The sequence below is a fragment of the Corvus kubaryi genome, unplaced genomic scaffold (assembly GCF_017639235.1).
Source record: "Corvus kubaryi isolate FWS band 111438036 unplaced genomic scaffold, C.kubaryi_AGA036_p1.0 66, whole genome shotgun sequence".
Lineage (NCBI taxonomy): Eukaryota > Metazoa > Chordata > Aves > Passeriformes > Corvidae > Corvus > Corvus kubaryi.
The window spans coordinates 21,177,826-21,193,867 of record NW_024582054.1 but is presented as its reverse complement, the minus strand read 5'-3'; the positions used below and the strand labels follow the sequence as shown (position 1 = coordinate 21,193,867).

The 16,042-nt window shown below is 40.7% G+C and overlaps 1 long non-coding RNA gene across 1 annotated transcript; it reads right to left on the bottom strand.

The window, feature by feature from the left end:
• Window positions 1–3,056: 3,056 nt before the first annotated feature.
• On the bottom strand, window positions 3,057–15,924 carry LOC121674157. The gene is made up of 4 exons (XR_006019469.1): window positions 15,763–15,924; window positions 13,365–13,576; window positions 12,496–12,600; window positions 3,057–3,241 (listed from the first exon to the last, which is right to left on the bottom strand). It is a non-coding gene; the product is annotated as an uncharacterized LOC121674157 (long non-coding RNA).
• Between the last annotated feature and the right edge of the window lie 118 nt (window positions 15,925–16,042).

The following is a 16,042-nucleotide window of genomic DNA, read 5'->3' as shown; positions in this document are numbered from 1 at the left end:
CACAGCAGATAAACAGTAATGAGTATTTTGGACCAAACCACTACACTCACCCAGATAACAAAGTGCTGTTAACAAACATACCAGCATTCCTCAGACAGGCTGGAGGCCTTTTCCTAAGGGGGAAGGAAGATAAGAAGTTTGAAGATTGTAAAACACAGCGTGGGGAAGATTTGTGCATGCCCAAGACCCCTGGAACACAGGACTCAGGCCTAGCCATGTTTTGCCCCTGCTAAAATGAGCTTAGCAGCATATGTGTCTCCATCTGTTTGTGGAATCCTCCAGCCAGTGAGATGACGGAATAAATCTACTTTTTGCATTTCAGCTGTGTGTTGTGGTCATCTTGGTGTTACCTGCATGTGTTTGGTTCATGCACCTTTCACTAACAGCTATACATCCAAACCACTCTTCCCCATTACCATAGTCCTCAGCTCAGAACAGTGCTGCACCCTGGCATTGAGAGGCAGACCATGTATTTTCACATAGCAGTGAACAATATTCGTCAGAGTCCCCCAAAACGCTCAGCTTGGCTCAGCACTGGCCCTTTTGTTCCTCACTGAGTCTGTCTCATTCAGTGCCTGGGGACGCTCAGCCTGCTCCAGCCTCCCCTATACTCATATTGCCAACCCTCCAGACAGTACTTATACACCACTTGTGAACACTAGGAGTTTTCTCACATTAAGTTTAGATTTGCAAAGCCTTTTGCTGTTCCTAGGTTTGTTATTGGTCCCTTCAGAAAGGCAGGAGGACTTCAAAGCTCTCCTGGCACAGCTTATCCAGCAGCTTTCGTCTTCTTGGCTACCATAAAAATACATTCTGTATTTTTCCCAACATACCTGATCCCACAGGGTAGTTCTTTGCTTGTTCATTCCTTCAGAGCCCCGCTTTTAAGAGTATTTGCTCTTTAGACTGATATCACTGGAACAATTTGATTTTGAATTGCTGGGGTCCCTTGTTCATTAGCTAGGTACCATCTCCTTGCACCTTAGCTGAGAGGACAGGTTCTAGGGCAGGTTCTCTGGCCACTGGTACAGTGATACAGGTAACAATATTCCCATTAATGCCAGAGCAAAGCACTTTCAATTAACATACAGAGACAGCACTGACCCCCTGATTTTGTAGCTCATTTTCTCCCTCATCTGTTCCTGGGGGAAGATTGTAGGTAATAGTGTAAGACTGTTTCAACAGTTTGATTTCTGCGTCAGGCTACTTGTTTATTTTATTTTAAAAGGTGAGTCCAGTGTGCAGAAAGTTAATGCTGGGTCATATTTTCCATGGTCCTTGGTTTCAGAATAGCATCTGAGGGAACCAAGCCTGCTGCACAGAGAATTGTTAATCCTCCCTGGACATAAACGCTGAAATCCTTAAAGAGAATAGAACATACAGAACTAAACAGATGTTGAAACTTCTCTGAAAATTATCACTCATTATCACTAATCTTCAAATCTACAGTCCTGATAAAATGACTCCAATGACACTATTGGAGGGAGTATTTTTAATGCTTGAGGGTTTTGTGGGGTTTTTTTCCTGGTCTATCTATAATAATACTCCCACAAATAAATCACTTGATGTTATCTTTGAAAGACTATTTGTGATTGTCTTTGCTTTTTCACAGAAGAAAACATTTCAGTAGGAATGAATGAGTTTCTGAACTATCACTGTCATAAAAGATGAAAGGTTCATCAAGATACAGAGGAATTCAAAACAGGAATTTTACAGCAATATAAATTTAGGACAATTGTAGTGATAGTGCTATTTAACCTGTAGAACTATGATGAAATATATCTAATTTGAAAATGAAGTAACCATAGTTAACTTGAATTTTTTTGAATGCCAAGGCTTATTTTCTTTTAATGAAAAATTTTTAACATGGTAACTTGCATCCATAAGTTTCATATTTGGAAGAAAATAAATCTTATTTCTACTACTTGGACACATTTTTAGAAACTGCCTTCAATAAAATTAAATACATTTGATATTTATAAATTTGCCAGATATCAGTAATATTTTCCATAAATTTCAGATCAATAATAATTATAGTAGAATACAGAGGATTTGGTGGTGATTCTACTGTGAGTTGCTGCTTTAGATACAGAACCCGCTTTGCAGTAGACACAATCTAGATGTGTTATAAATTTATTACCTTTTCTTTCTGAACCTCAGTGGAACACTTGTTTAAGATGCACAGGAAGAAAAGGCTGGAAGTGGGGGATTTTTTTTAATGCAACACAGGGATTTGGCCAAAGTGAATCCACCCCCCACACAGGATAACCTGGGCGTCCCCGAGCCGCGACCTGGGCGTTTCTGTCTCTCCAGGGCGTACACCGCCACCTGGGGACGGCAGAGCTCAGCCCCGCTCCCATTTCGAAGAGGAAAAGCTCATTCCCTTGAGTGAAGTTTCTCCTGAATTTCTAGAATGTATCAGAGAGAAGAACCAAATGCTGGAATCAGATGCTGCGTGTTAATAATCCGGAATACATGTTGCTTAAGAGCACTGCCCAAGCAGGCTTAATAATACCGAAGTCATCACTGTGTTTTGCATAAACAAACCATTTACAAGCTAATTATAGATAGCATTTTGCCTTGAGCATTTACTGAGTATTTGATATTTTTCAGGTTGTTTCTGAGCAGAACAAAAATTGAAAGCAGGTATTTCTTTAACATAATCCTTCCTCTAAGAAAACCAGATGATTAATTCTTGTGTCCTTGAACACAGATGTAACAGACTTCTTGTTCATAATTTTACAGCTGTTTTGATTCTAAAGAAAAAAAAATATTAATAGTGTCCTTCCTCTTACCTCCTGTCTCCAGTGAATTCATGCCCCAGACTTTATTGAGGTATCTAAGTTAGGAGTGTGGACACCATAAATTCCTTCTATCATCATTTTTGATTTCTTCAGTTGTATAGATCCTCCCTTTCTACCAATGTGCACCTAAAATCTGAATCTACCATGCAGACTGCCTTCTTCTTCTTCTACTGACTTTAAGAGTGGCTGTGGTCCTAACAAAGACAACTTGGTTAAGCAGTGACATTTGATGGGATGAATCAATGCCTGACTGCTCCCAGGCACAGAAAATCAAACAAGGTTTTCACAATTGGTGTCAGCTCTCTGCATCAATATCCATACTAATCCGTGAGAATGGGTATTTCTAAATACTTACTAATTTCCTGGAAAGAATGGCTGGTACATTATATTACTGCAAGTATTGCTTCAACATTTAATAAGCCTGCTCTGCATAGCACCTACAAAAAAAGAAGAAATTATGTTTTTGAATTTATCATGTATTACCCTAAGTACAATAGACATAATATCACTGACATAAGAAAACAATGGATCTAAGTGCAAAGACATATTAATACTGAGGAGGAATATGAGCAAAGAGGAAAGGAGAGAGAGGGGAGCAGTGAGGAAGGTTGTGAGGGACCTTGAGATCAGAATCTGCTTCTCCAGTTCCTATTCTCAAATCCATTTAATTTTAGAAATATCAGTAGTGGCAAATGGAGAAGTCAATCTCTATCGGTGTCTTTCAGAGGTCACTGTTAGAGGTTCCACTTAGGCACTGAGGTACTGAAGAAATTGGGAAGCTGCTCTTGCTTTCAGAACCTGATTGCCAATTTGTGTAAGAGTTTAGGATAACTCCACGTCCAGTTGTCAGAAACACATTCTCCATCCCAAATTGTATTTACAGCATATAAAGGCTGAAGAGCATTTGGGTCCAGCCCTCTAGCTGTGAGATTGTACAAGGGGAGAAAGCAGTGAATCATTCAGTTTATCATCATAAAATCCCCCCTTTTGGTTTACTGCCTGAGCAGAGCACATAAGAAATAATGGAGGGAACTTCCTAAGTGAATAGGTAAAGCCCAATCAAATGTTCATGTGCTTTGGTCAAGAGCACAGCACTTCAAAAGGGCAACATGCTCCTAGGTTTTGATTAACTGCATTAACACAGAAAACTACACAATATGGAATTTACTCAACTGAGTTCCAATTCTCTCCTCCTGAAGTCTAGGTAAGTAATACCAATGACACCAGAGGACCGAAGGCAGGTTTGATATGCTACTGCATAAAGCTTATTAAGAAGGGCACCAGGTGGCATTTTGTCATTTACTGCAAGTTCAGTAAGATCAACAATAGCAAAAATAAACGACCTGAGAAAAAACATTCTGTACCGCATGACTACATCAATCGATGTTGGAATCAAGCATATTCAAAAGCAAAACTTTTATTAAACGATGTTAAATTTTCTATTGCTATTTTAATACATAGCAAGCTTTTAATTTAATTTTTTCTGGCTTTTTATCGTGTCTTTATTTGTTTTTAAATAGTAAGGTAATCTTTTGTGCATGTTGTTTTGCTTTGTGTGCAGTTTAAACCTCTGACAGCTTTCCATCTTCAAGACCCATTTCACACTGTAGGTGGCACTAATTCATTGTGCAACACCAAGCAGGCTCAGTTACCTACAGCTGGCTGGGTGTACCACGACTTTGCTCTGGTTTTGTTCTCCTGAAGGATAAGATTTTTATCCACTTAACTAAGTAGCATGAAAAACAACTTAAAACTTGCTTGAAACCTGGGACAAAAGATATTCTCTGCTGTGTTTTTGGCTGATGTATGCAGTATACAACATTTTTGTTCTGTAAACTCAAACAACAGTTAATGGTGTAAGAGCTGGAATACAGGGATTACTTAACATGACTAGGCTAAGATTTCTCCCACAATTCTGGAACAGCTAAATGTGGAATGAAAGCTGAAAATCTGAGCCTCTGAACGGTACAGTGCTGTATGACTGGCTGCTCCTGAGTGTGCTGGGGGGGTGAGAGGCAGTCTGACCCACCAGACACTGAAAGGGGCTTCCTGGGAAGTGCACGGACAATAAGAAGGATGCTGCTTTCTGCTTCAGATTCTGTTTCACATTCAATACAAAGCAACTGCTTTGAGAAAAGCTGAGCATTTTGCAGGGTCTTCCGACAGGTATTTCTCTGTCTGGTAAAGACCCAAACTGGCTGCTGCCCTTATTTGCAATCACAAAAATAATCCATATATTGCTAACACTGGTAGAAGCAATGAAATTCTGAATTCCTCTGAAAGCTATTTGACTTTCCTAAAGGGCCTTTATGACAATTTGAAGATTTATCCTACATTCGCCAGCCAGTGATAGTGTTTCTATCAATTTTAGTGGGACAATATCAGCTTTTTGCCCTTTTCCTTGAGACACCAAAATTTCAGTACTTTACCTTGAACAGTATTTAGCTTTTCTCTTCTGTTTAAATGCAGAAGAGACTCCCATTTTTGTTGTTGTTGTTTTTTGGTTTGGATTTTTTTTTTTTTTTTTTGTAGAGAGCAGTAAGAGAGTTAAGTACTATTTATATTTTCCCCTTGGAACCTGATGAATAAGCAAATCATAGTCGGGAGTCCCAGCTGGTATAAACTGGCACTGTACAACTGAGGACAGTGGCACTACGCCAACCCAGACAGAGGGAGGAGACAACCTATGGTATGACTGTTCAACACACTGGATTTTGGACAAGACAATGAAAAATTTATCCCAATAACAGATTGTTATCAGCTGGAGGCTTGCAAAAGCAAGCCAGTCGGTACCGCCATTCGTCAAATTTGCATAAATGCACTGTGCCTACTTTTAAAATCACCAGAGGTATTGTATCTTTTTTCATCACGTGTCGAGAACACATATCTTTTAGCTTTTTCTTCTGTTGTAGGTAGGTATCACAAATTAATTGCCATGTTCAGCTCTGGAGGATACAGTAATCCTGGGTCCAGTCCAGAGCCGGGTCATCTGTTTCTGTCGGTGGTCTTTGACATTTTTGTGTTCTGCCTGCAACACTCATTTTACCTCCAAAGTTTGCTTGCAGAGAAATACAGACTGAAAGTGTGTACTACCTGTAGGAATATAAGGGCACATCTCTGGTGTGCAGCAAAGAAATGCCCAACACCTTGCTAAATATCTATACTACCCTTGGAATTAGGTTAATATCCCCAAGCAGTGATGTAACAGCTTGGCTGCATTAGTTCCATTGCTCCAAGAAAAGACTTGCTCACCGTGCCTAATCCTGGATTGGTGTCTCCAGAGCACAGGTGTAATTCAGCAGGGTATGGACTGCCAGTAGATGTTACACCACAAGGCTGGATGCTATCCATATGGCAACATACAAACTACTGTAGGAGCTACGCTAGAGTCTAAACAGGTCAAATAAAACAACTCTTTAGAAAGTGAACTAGGAGGAGAATCAGACACCAAGGGGAAAAATTATCAGGATCTGACATTAATTCGATTTTTCTTCCAATATCATAAAAGGAATTGGTGGACTCACTGTCCCAGGAAAGCCTCAGAGGCCTATCTTTACCCTAAAATACCACTTTCACAGACAGATTATGCTTTGACATCCTCAGACAGCTGCAAAGGTCTACAGAAGCAGAACTGGTCTTACCAAGGTAATACCTTCTGGCACATTAGGCTCCTTTATTTTGAAAGGGCAGAGCTTGAGTCAAAAATAAACATACATGTTGTGGGAAAAGTGATGAGTAATGAGGTGAACACCATATGCAGCACAGCAAACAGTAGCAGCTTATCATTGCTTAAAAGATTCATAGCAGAAATTAATTTTAGGGAGGGATTTGAAAAAACCTTTCACACAGATCTCCTCCCATGTACATGAGAAGGCCTGAGGCAGAGGATGAAAGTGCTTGGGAGAAAACAAAGATCACTCTGCAGTGAATGTTAACTTCAAAGGTAAAAAGGGAGGCAGAGTCAAAATCTTGAAACGTAAGCAAAACCAGGCTTTCAGCACATTATTAATTTAAATCACTGTGATGTGCTATCAATTTCAGTTTACTGTATTCAGGGCTCACTTTATCTGTTAGGATCTGCACCTACACTCTGCATCCAAAAACTCTTGAGTCATCAGTCAACATAGAACTACATCTGACACAGCTTATACCTACTTCAATTTAAAAGGGACTTCCAAAGCAATCATCTCATTCAGGCAATTGCTCTAACCCCTTCTGTTAGCTCGAATGCTTTTCATGGGATACATGAGTACTACCCATTCCATATATATTGTGGGCGGGTACAGCAAATTCTAATCCTTGGTTGTGATGTTCTAGGGATACAGTCCCTCATCTCCAGCAGTTATCACACGAACATAATAGGATCCCATTATGTTCATACAGGACCTACTCATCTTACCTTCATATTTAAAAGACTCATCAGAATCTTAGTGTCAGTATTTGTGTAATTTTCCATGCACTTTTTCTCTCCTAACAAGACACTGCTAACACTCTTAATGTCATCTCAGATCTCACAATAGGAGACATAGGTTTTCATTAACTGTTACTTCTTAACTAAAACCTGTCAATAACATTTCATTTATCTCTGAAATCCTTTGTGGCTTGGTGTGGAATTGCAAATCCCCCTGGCACCATCAGCACTACTACTGTCAGGAAGCAAAACAGGTCAGTCCCACCTGTGGAACAGCCAACACTGTTCTCTTACGCACCTCTCAGTCTGAAAAGGTAAAATATCTTCAGTCAATGCCTCATAACTTCTTTCTTTCCAGGAGTTGGGTCTTCATGCATAGCGTGAGAAAAATCTCTGGACTTCTTCTAATTAGCTTCTAATTAACTTACTTTTCTTCTCAATCCCTTTGTTAAGGTCAGGATGCAGAAAGGGAAGCTGGCAAGCTGAAGCAGTCTATAGCAGCATCAGCAGCTGGGGGTGAATATGCCACTCTTCCAAGAAGGCATTTCTTTTGAAGTCAAGGAGCCAGGGTCCAGGCAGCAAACAATGATTTAGCACAGAAGATGAAAGAAGGAAAGCCACATTCTCCAAAGGACACACAACCTCCATGGAGGAGACAAAAAGTGGCATCAACCTTTCCTGAATTGGGCAGGCCCCCACAGTACTCTGTACTGCTGTTCCAAGAACCATGCACTCAAACTCCTGGAACGAGATGAGGAAGCCCCACCAGTTTAGTGCTTATTTCCTCATGCTCTTCATCCACATGAGTGCCATGGATACTGCTAGAAGAGAGACTGAAGGGATGGGTAGTAACTGTGAGGTGCAAAGAGCGAGGATGAGGCAGCAGGGGAGTCACTTTGAACTCTTTTTTATTCTTCCAGTTGTGATTTAAGGGCAAGACAGTGAGAAAGACATCTTGAAAATGAGCATTTGTCTGCATAAATGGTAGCAGCAGAAGGGCTTGGGTTCCTTGAAACACTGTTCTACAAATAACTGGATAGATGTTCAGTCCACCTTGTCAAGAAGTGGGGATCGGTATCTTTGCTTTGTATTCATAAGGGTCATAAGAGGGCTGTGAAGGACAGTGAGTCAATTCCCTGAACATCTCAGATATTTGTTTATTAATGCAAGAAACACAGGAGATAAACAAGAAACCTGGGAATCTTAAATACAGTAAACCAGTTACTACTGAAGTTGCACAATTGAGTGTGGAAAAATCTATATTCCTGTAATATTAATATATGCACAATAATAACAAAGGGAATGCACAAGGGTGGTGTTACAGAAACACTAAACAGGGCAGATGATACAGACAAGGTTTTTGAGAGCAGCTAGCAGAATCAGCCAAAGGCACAGATTTGTAAGCCATGGAGATTAAGCATCTGCATATTTATTAAGGGAAAAAAGAAAAAGATAGAGAACAGATTGTCCAGAAGACTCTTAGAAGATGTTTGGTGATGTGTTTATTCTGAATAGAGGTAGAAGAGAGCTCACTTTCCATTTCATTGCAAGCAGTAGAGAGAAACTGGTTGAGAATGTAGAGGAAAGGTAGCTGAGACTAGGAAGTAAGTATTCCTCATTTTTGTGAAGGGAATGAGGAAGAATAGGAAAATAAAGACCATAAAGTCTGCTTTCTATGAAAATCAGTGAACTCACAGATCCTAAGGAAAATATGACCAAGAGGAAAAGAAGTCTCAGAAAATTTGTTCTTCCTTAAAAAACATGAATGGCACAGTTGCAGGGTAATGCAAAGTGGAGAAAGAACAGGAGATGTGTGTAATGAAGCCAACTTGTCTCAGTCACGATTCACGCAATTCAACATGAACAAGGAAAAATTTATACAAATAACAAAGGACAGAAAATTCTGCACCCAGGATAGCTAATAGCACAAAATACAAGAAGGTAAAATATTGGTAAGGTAAAATACACAAAATTGGAAGGTAAAATACACAAAAGCATATTTGTGAAGCATTTGAAGGAGTCCCCTACAGCACATGCTACTGGTATAACCTGTACTGCAATCTGGCATCTAGTTTGGGACCTGGACTTCAAGGAAGTTGCGAACTAATCACAAAGACAACAAAGAAGTGTAAGGAGAACAACCAAGAACCACAACATATCCATGGGGAAAAGCTGAAAAATTATTTAGTCTAAGTACAGAAGCAGAGGAGAAGGTGACTGTCTTCCAGTCTTGTACAATAGAAGTAATTGAAAAGACTAAGAATAACCTGTTTCCCATGTCTGTTGTTGACAGAACAAAAAGTAGTGAACTTAAATTGGAGTAAGGAATATTTAGATTTGACACTAGGAAAATTTTGCTGATTGAGAACAGTCCATTACCATGCTCTGCTCTCTTTAGGGAGCTTAGATCTCCATCATATTCACTACTTCTTTCAAGGTTGCCTCCCCCTCATGATGTCATGAAGATTTTTGCCTGTTCTTTTATACCCGTTATACCTTTTTACAACTTCTGTATTCCTAGTGCTTTTTGCCTACATTCTTGGACTTGTTTGTTCAGCTAGGAGACTGAACATTTCAGAAGCTTCGTAGGTAGAGGATAGTGTGCCCCAGACCCCAAGGTCCTCTCCAGAACACATTCTTGTAAACTAAAACAGAACCATCCCGGGGAAGGTTCCTTGGGGAAGGGGGCTCATTCAAGCCTCTGAATGGGGAATCTTTGATAGATATGCTAATTTGTAAGACCTATAATGTTACACCAGATCTTTTGGGGGTGTGCATTGCAGTGGGCATCGAGGTGCATTCAACCTGGATGTGGTGCACCTAAGGATCCTTAAAATAAATACCAAGGTAAAATCCCTTTTTCCCTTCTAACCGTGTTTGACTCTTGATTTTAAGACCAGGAAAAGGCATCACTCATACCACTGGCTACTCTCCCTGTTGCTCTTACTTGGCACTCCAAAAACTTCCGGCATCTGAAGATATTGTTAGCGTTTCTCTTTCACTGACAATGATTGATTGCTTCAATTTGTTCCTAGCCCTACCTCTTTAAGAAATCAGATTCACTCAGTCTGATCCAGACACTACTCAGCTTGGTAACAGGTTCATCATCCAGGTTTCTTTGTTGAGACAGTAGAACAAGGAGCAGTAATAACATTACAAGATTTGTCCACTATTGATCAAGCAGCATCTCAGGAGGATTACCAGTTCAACTTGAGTACAAAGAAGCAGGGAAGTAGACACAGCCCCAAGACTGCCAGAGTTCAAGAAGCATTTGGACAACATTCTCAGGCACATGGTGTGATTCTCAGGGCTGTTCTGTGCAGGGCCAGGACTTGGGCTTAGATGATCTGTGTGGATCCCTTCCAGCTCAGGATATTTCAGGAAAAATTTCTTCACAGGGGGGGTTGCTAAGCATTGGAATGGGCTGCCTAGGAAGGTGACAGAGTCAGCATCCCTGGAGGTGTTCAAGAAATGACTGGATGTGTCACTTAGTGCTACAGTCTAGTTGACAGAGCGGAGATCAGTCAAAGGTCGGATTCCATTATCTTAGACATCTTTTCCAACTTAAATGATCCTGTGTGTGATTCTGTGTGTGAACTTCTTCACTGAAATGGACATCCAGCATTGGAACAGGCTGCCCAGGATACTGATGGAGTCAATACCCCTGGGGGGATTTAAAAGATGTCTAGATGTGGTGCTTAGGAACATGGTTTATAGTGAATTTGGCAGTGCTGAGTTAATAGTTGGACTCAATGATCTTAAAGGTCTTTTCCAACCTAATTGATTCTATCAACAGGCTTTATATGCATGCCATCAGTTCTTGTACCTCCCACTGATCATCTATTGTCACCTTTCTAACATGAACTTCCCAATCAGTTAGTTATTTTATCCATACATTAAATACATAGACAAATTCCAGTCAGTGCTACAAATTCAGCAGATGCTATGTATCTAGGTTCCAGTGGATAACTATTTTTAACATCAGTAACTGCACTTTATGACATCCAGATCCAACTGGGTCATAGCAGGTTCTAAACAGATAGATGATTTATAGGATGACCCTATTCTCGGTATAAATCAGGGATGCACATTTAAAAAAAATATTGTCCATATGCTGATCTTTGGTCAGCATGCTGCAGAGCCGGGAAGGCACAGATGGCATGAGGCAGGAAATTTTACGAAGAAAAATTACTGTCTCCTAGCTAAGTGCTCTCCTGGGAATCCAACCTTGCTTTTGCCAAAGAATAACAGTGTAATAATCAGTCATTACTTAAACTTTTCATAAGTTGTGGTTATTTGTTTGCTCTTCATGTTCCGAGTGCCAAGTTTGCAGGAGGGCAGGCTCACAGCTGCAGCTGAACGGGACAGGATATGTGCCCTGAGCACGGCAGATGCCACAGTGCTGCCCAGTGCCCGTGAGGGCCTGGGTACCCAGCTGAGCCCCCACAACAAGCAGATTCTCCATCTGAATAATTCTGTGCCTCACATCGTAATCGATAGGGTGGATATAGCAACTGCTTTTTGGAAGTTCATTAGTGTTTGTGAAGCACTCAGGTGCCACAGAAAGGGCTTCAGGAAGTTAGCAACTCCGCATTTAGGTTGAACTGTGCTGCAAAGTAGGCATAGTGTCACACTGAACTGTGGGGAGAGATCAATGTATTGAGTAACTGCTCATTCCACAAACATCTTACATTCTGCACACTGCACACAGAAATGGGGGGAAAAGCACCATTTGATAAGTACTGCATGGTAGGAAAAGACCAGCAGTGAAGGTTTACACAGCCAACACAAGCAATTGCCAGCAGCAGCAGCAGTTTGGTTTTGGCATCTTTCTCTGTACTGACAAATTACAATGAGAATTTACCAAGGAATGCAGCCACAGGATGAGTGATTATACCCTCACCAAGACCATCAGTGACATTGTAGCTTCAATAACAACAAACAACCCCCTTATGTACGGATAACAACCGCCTTTTAAGGACCCAACTAAAGCTTAATCCAAATGAAATTTGATTTACAATAAGGTAACATTCCTTTTAGGAAATGCTTTGGTGATCAGAGTGAGAGATATTCCCTGTGAATGTGCAGAAGTTAGCTACATAAAGGTCATGCAGGCAAGACAATTAATTTTGTGTGCTTAAATTTGAGATCTTGATTGTATCTCTCAGTGTAGGTTTCTCTAAATGTAATGGCCATGGGCTGCCCAGCATTGTTAGCCCACGGCCTTCACAGACCATTAATTCTGTAAGGTTTAACCTCCTGGCATAAATCACCACCAACCTTATCTTCATTTCTTAAGATGCAGGTTTGTTCCACAGACAGAGACTTATTTCCAGGCCTCCCCATTTAACATGGAGTCTGATGCCTCTTCCTTCCTTTGTGCTTCTTCAAAGGAAATATGTTATTAATAAATATGTTAATAATAAACACAATATATGTTATTAATAATCACAAACAGTACATATTTGGAATGAAAATCAAATGAAACATCTAAAAGTCTAAGAAATGAATCACAGACAAAAAATGAAGCAATGGAAGTGAACTGGTTGGGGGGTTTTTTTAAGTGTATTTTCTCTTCAATAAACTCTGATAAATATCATCCAAAGGGCATTCCAAAGCTTGATCTTCCTAGTACAAATGAAGGGTAAGTGAACTACAATAGACATTGGGCTTGGTTCTATTTTTAATAAGTCGTGGCACATAATCAATTTTTCCTACTAACACTCTTGAGTTTGTAGATAAAAAGCAATGTATATGTACAGTGATTATCATCAGTAAGTATTTTATAGAAGTCCCTGCAAAAACATGAATAAAGCACTGAATCATTCTGTATGAGCAGAGGTACTGAGAACCGTTGTGCAGCTCAGACAGATTCTCACTCTGTTCTTTGTTCTAAAGAGGAGATGACATTTTACAATATTTAAGGCATATATCAGATTTTACTCATTGGGACATCAAGAGATTATTTTAAATTGATCAAACCAAACACCTCAATCCTGATAAAAATGGAAGACAAATTTATTTCTCAGAATGTGGGGTGAGGATTATAATTAAATGATCAGGGAAGTGATGTGAGTGCACATGTTCTGGGGGTGTTTGTCAGACCGTGTGAATTTCCTATCCTCTCATCTCAGAAAACATTACATTACCTGCATGTAAATGCAATTAGCTTCCATTTCCCACTCCTCCACAGCAAGGTTTGTAACTCAGTGTTTTATAACCTGTCTTCTGCACCAAGATCCCAGGTGGCAGAAGGAGTTAGTCAGCTTATTGTGGTGCGCTTCCCAGCTGTCTAGTCCATGAGACCACACAATCCTCAAAGACAATGACAGTGTGCTGCAGTCAAGGGGTGACCTCTATGCTTTAAAAAGTAAAAGAAAGCACATGGTAGCCATCGTCACTTCCAACCTGCCAGATGTCTCCCATAAGTTGTTACCCAACACACTGTTTGTCTCTGAGTCATAAGAAAGAAGGTTTATTTTAGCCACTAAAAGGATGACTATTGCAGAGCAAGATCTTGGTACTTCAATCTAACCATCCATTTTGACTATATTCCAGTTAACGGTATTAGAATATGAAAAAAGACCATTAACGAACCAAACATTCAGCCTGCAAGACTTCTTTTCCTTTCTCATTTTCATTACCTATAATATTATGAGCCAGGTTTGCTGGAGAATTGACTGGACTTTTTCACCTACCTACAGAACTTTGGGAACAAATTCATAACTGGTTCCTGTCACCTGAAAACCAAGCTGGTGTACTATTTCCCTTCAGTCTAAGAGTTGTGTGACCTGAACCTTACTTACTTAACTTCAACTCATTCTTACTTCTATGCTGCTCTCAGCAAGCCACTGCTAAAATTGTAACAATATTATAAATCATGAATGATATAGAGAGGCTGGGGTTGTCTCACACTGTTCATACTTAAGAACCTCATCTGCAACAATTTCTCCTAACAGATACATTTAAATTAACAGTTTAATGTGTTTTAAAACTACCGCAGTTTAATTTTCAATAGTTTCTGTCTGTTGGTTGCCTGACTTTGGTGGCTCAGGCAAATGAAGCTCTTCCTGTAGTTGCAGTGTCCATAAGGACCCAAATGAGAAATGCATCAATGAGTTAAAAATATTTTAGCACAGAGGTCATAGACCTAAATCCTTATATGTCCAGGCAAGCAATATGAACATATATAACACAATTCTACAGAAAAACAGGGTAAAATAAAACTAAGGTGAACACTGTGTATATGGTATTCCATATCAGGGTTCCTAGTAGCAGGAAATGGAAAGCAGGCTAGGGCAGGCACAAGAAAAGAGACAGAAATAGAAGGTGGGAAGGCTCTAGCAGGGAATAGCTCAAAGAGATTGAGCTCTGCCAGCCAGTGAGTTTTAAGAGCTCTCATGACGACAGCAACAAAAGCAACAACAGCTTGCAAAGACATCCCATTTACACGAAATAGCCCCCCTTGAACAGATACAAGCATAACCCTGACAGCATGAACTTCATTGATTAAATTCCAGTGATAAGAATTCCCTCACCTCTGGTACTGTGCAGATATGGAGGTCAAAGGTTGTGATGCTCTCGTATACTACAATTTCGGAGAACGTATAAATAACTAAGATGGTTAAAACCCCAAGGAGTACATAATACTGTCTATAAACCCAAATGTGTTTCACCTCTGTTTTTAGGCTGAAACCAGTAAGAAAACAGTCTACAGCACAGGCAAATATATTAGAGGTTGTTTTTTCCCTAGCTTCTTGGTAAGCTGCTGAGCACTATGGGATGCTATGCCAAGTGGTAGTTAGGGAGGTCTGCTGCATTCAGGCAAGTTAATTACAGAGATGGAGGACAGCAGGATGCCAAGTGGGAAGAAGGCTTCCCTCCAGAAATGGACTGTCAGCAGAATCAGGAAGGGATGTAATCAGTCATAGCTTGCTTTTACCAACCAGGAATGATCATAAATGTGGCTTTCAGCTTACTGAATATTTTCTGGCTGTGATTTATTCATATTTTTGGCCCATGCACGAAACTTTTCTCAGACCTTCTCATATACAGACATTGGTGCTTCATTCTTTTACAGGGCACAGGTTGTTTGGTTCACTTATGGGTTTTTCTGGTTCTTATAAAATGCTGACATGTATTTTTGGTCACTCTCACTGATTTAGAAAACAGTGAACTTACAGACATAGTGGCAGATATGTGCTCATCCTCACTGTATCAACGTGCACCTTGTTTTGAAGAAAATGTAGCCAGAGTGGTACCAGCAGGGGTGGAAAAAAGCTAGAAGCATTTTTACTGCTGGCACCTATTTTCACCTAGGCGAGTGAAATACTAATTCTTCATGCTGAGAGAGGGAAGGGTGGTGGGAGTTTATTTCCAGGTGAGCAGTATATACTCCTAGTACAAACAATAAAATTGGACTCTGACTGTGGCCTGCTTGGAACAAGCTCATAGCAGTTTGGCAAAGCAAGGAGACAGACACAGGCTTAATATAAGCAGCTTATGTTAGTCTCAAGGACAAAGAACATGTGCTGACACACCACTTACATTGCAGACACCTCTGCATCTGGGCATTGCAACAAGCTTAGGAGATGTGTCACACAGAGCAGGGAGTGCACGCGATGTTGGAACGGGGATCGTGGAAGGGGCACACACGCCGGGCTCGGCTTTTCTCCACGACTCCAGAGCAGCTGTGCGGGGAAAAGCACCAAAGACCCCAACCCACCCAGGCCCGCCGCCGCCGCCGCCCGCCCCGCGCCGGGACCCCTCAGCCACGACCCGCCCCGCCCTCCCGGACCACGTGGCTCGCGCGCCGCAGCGCCGCCGC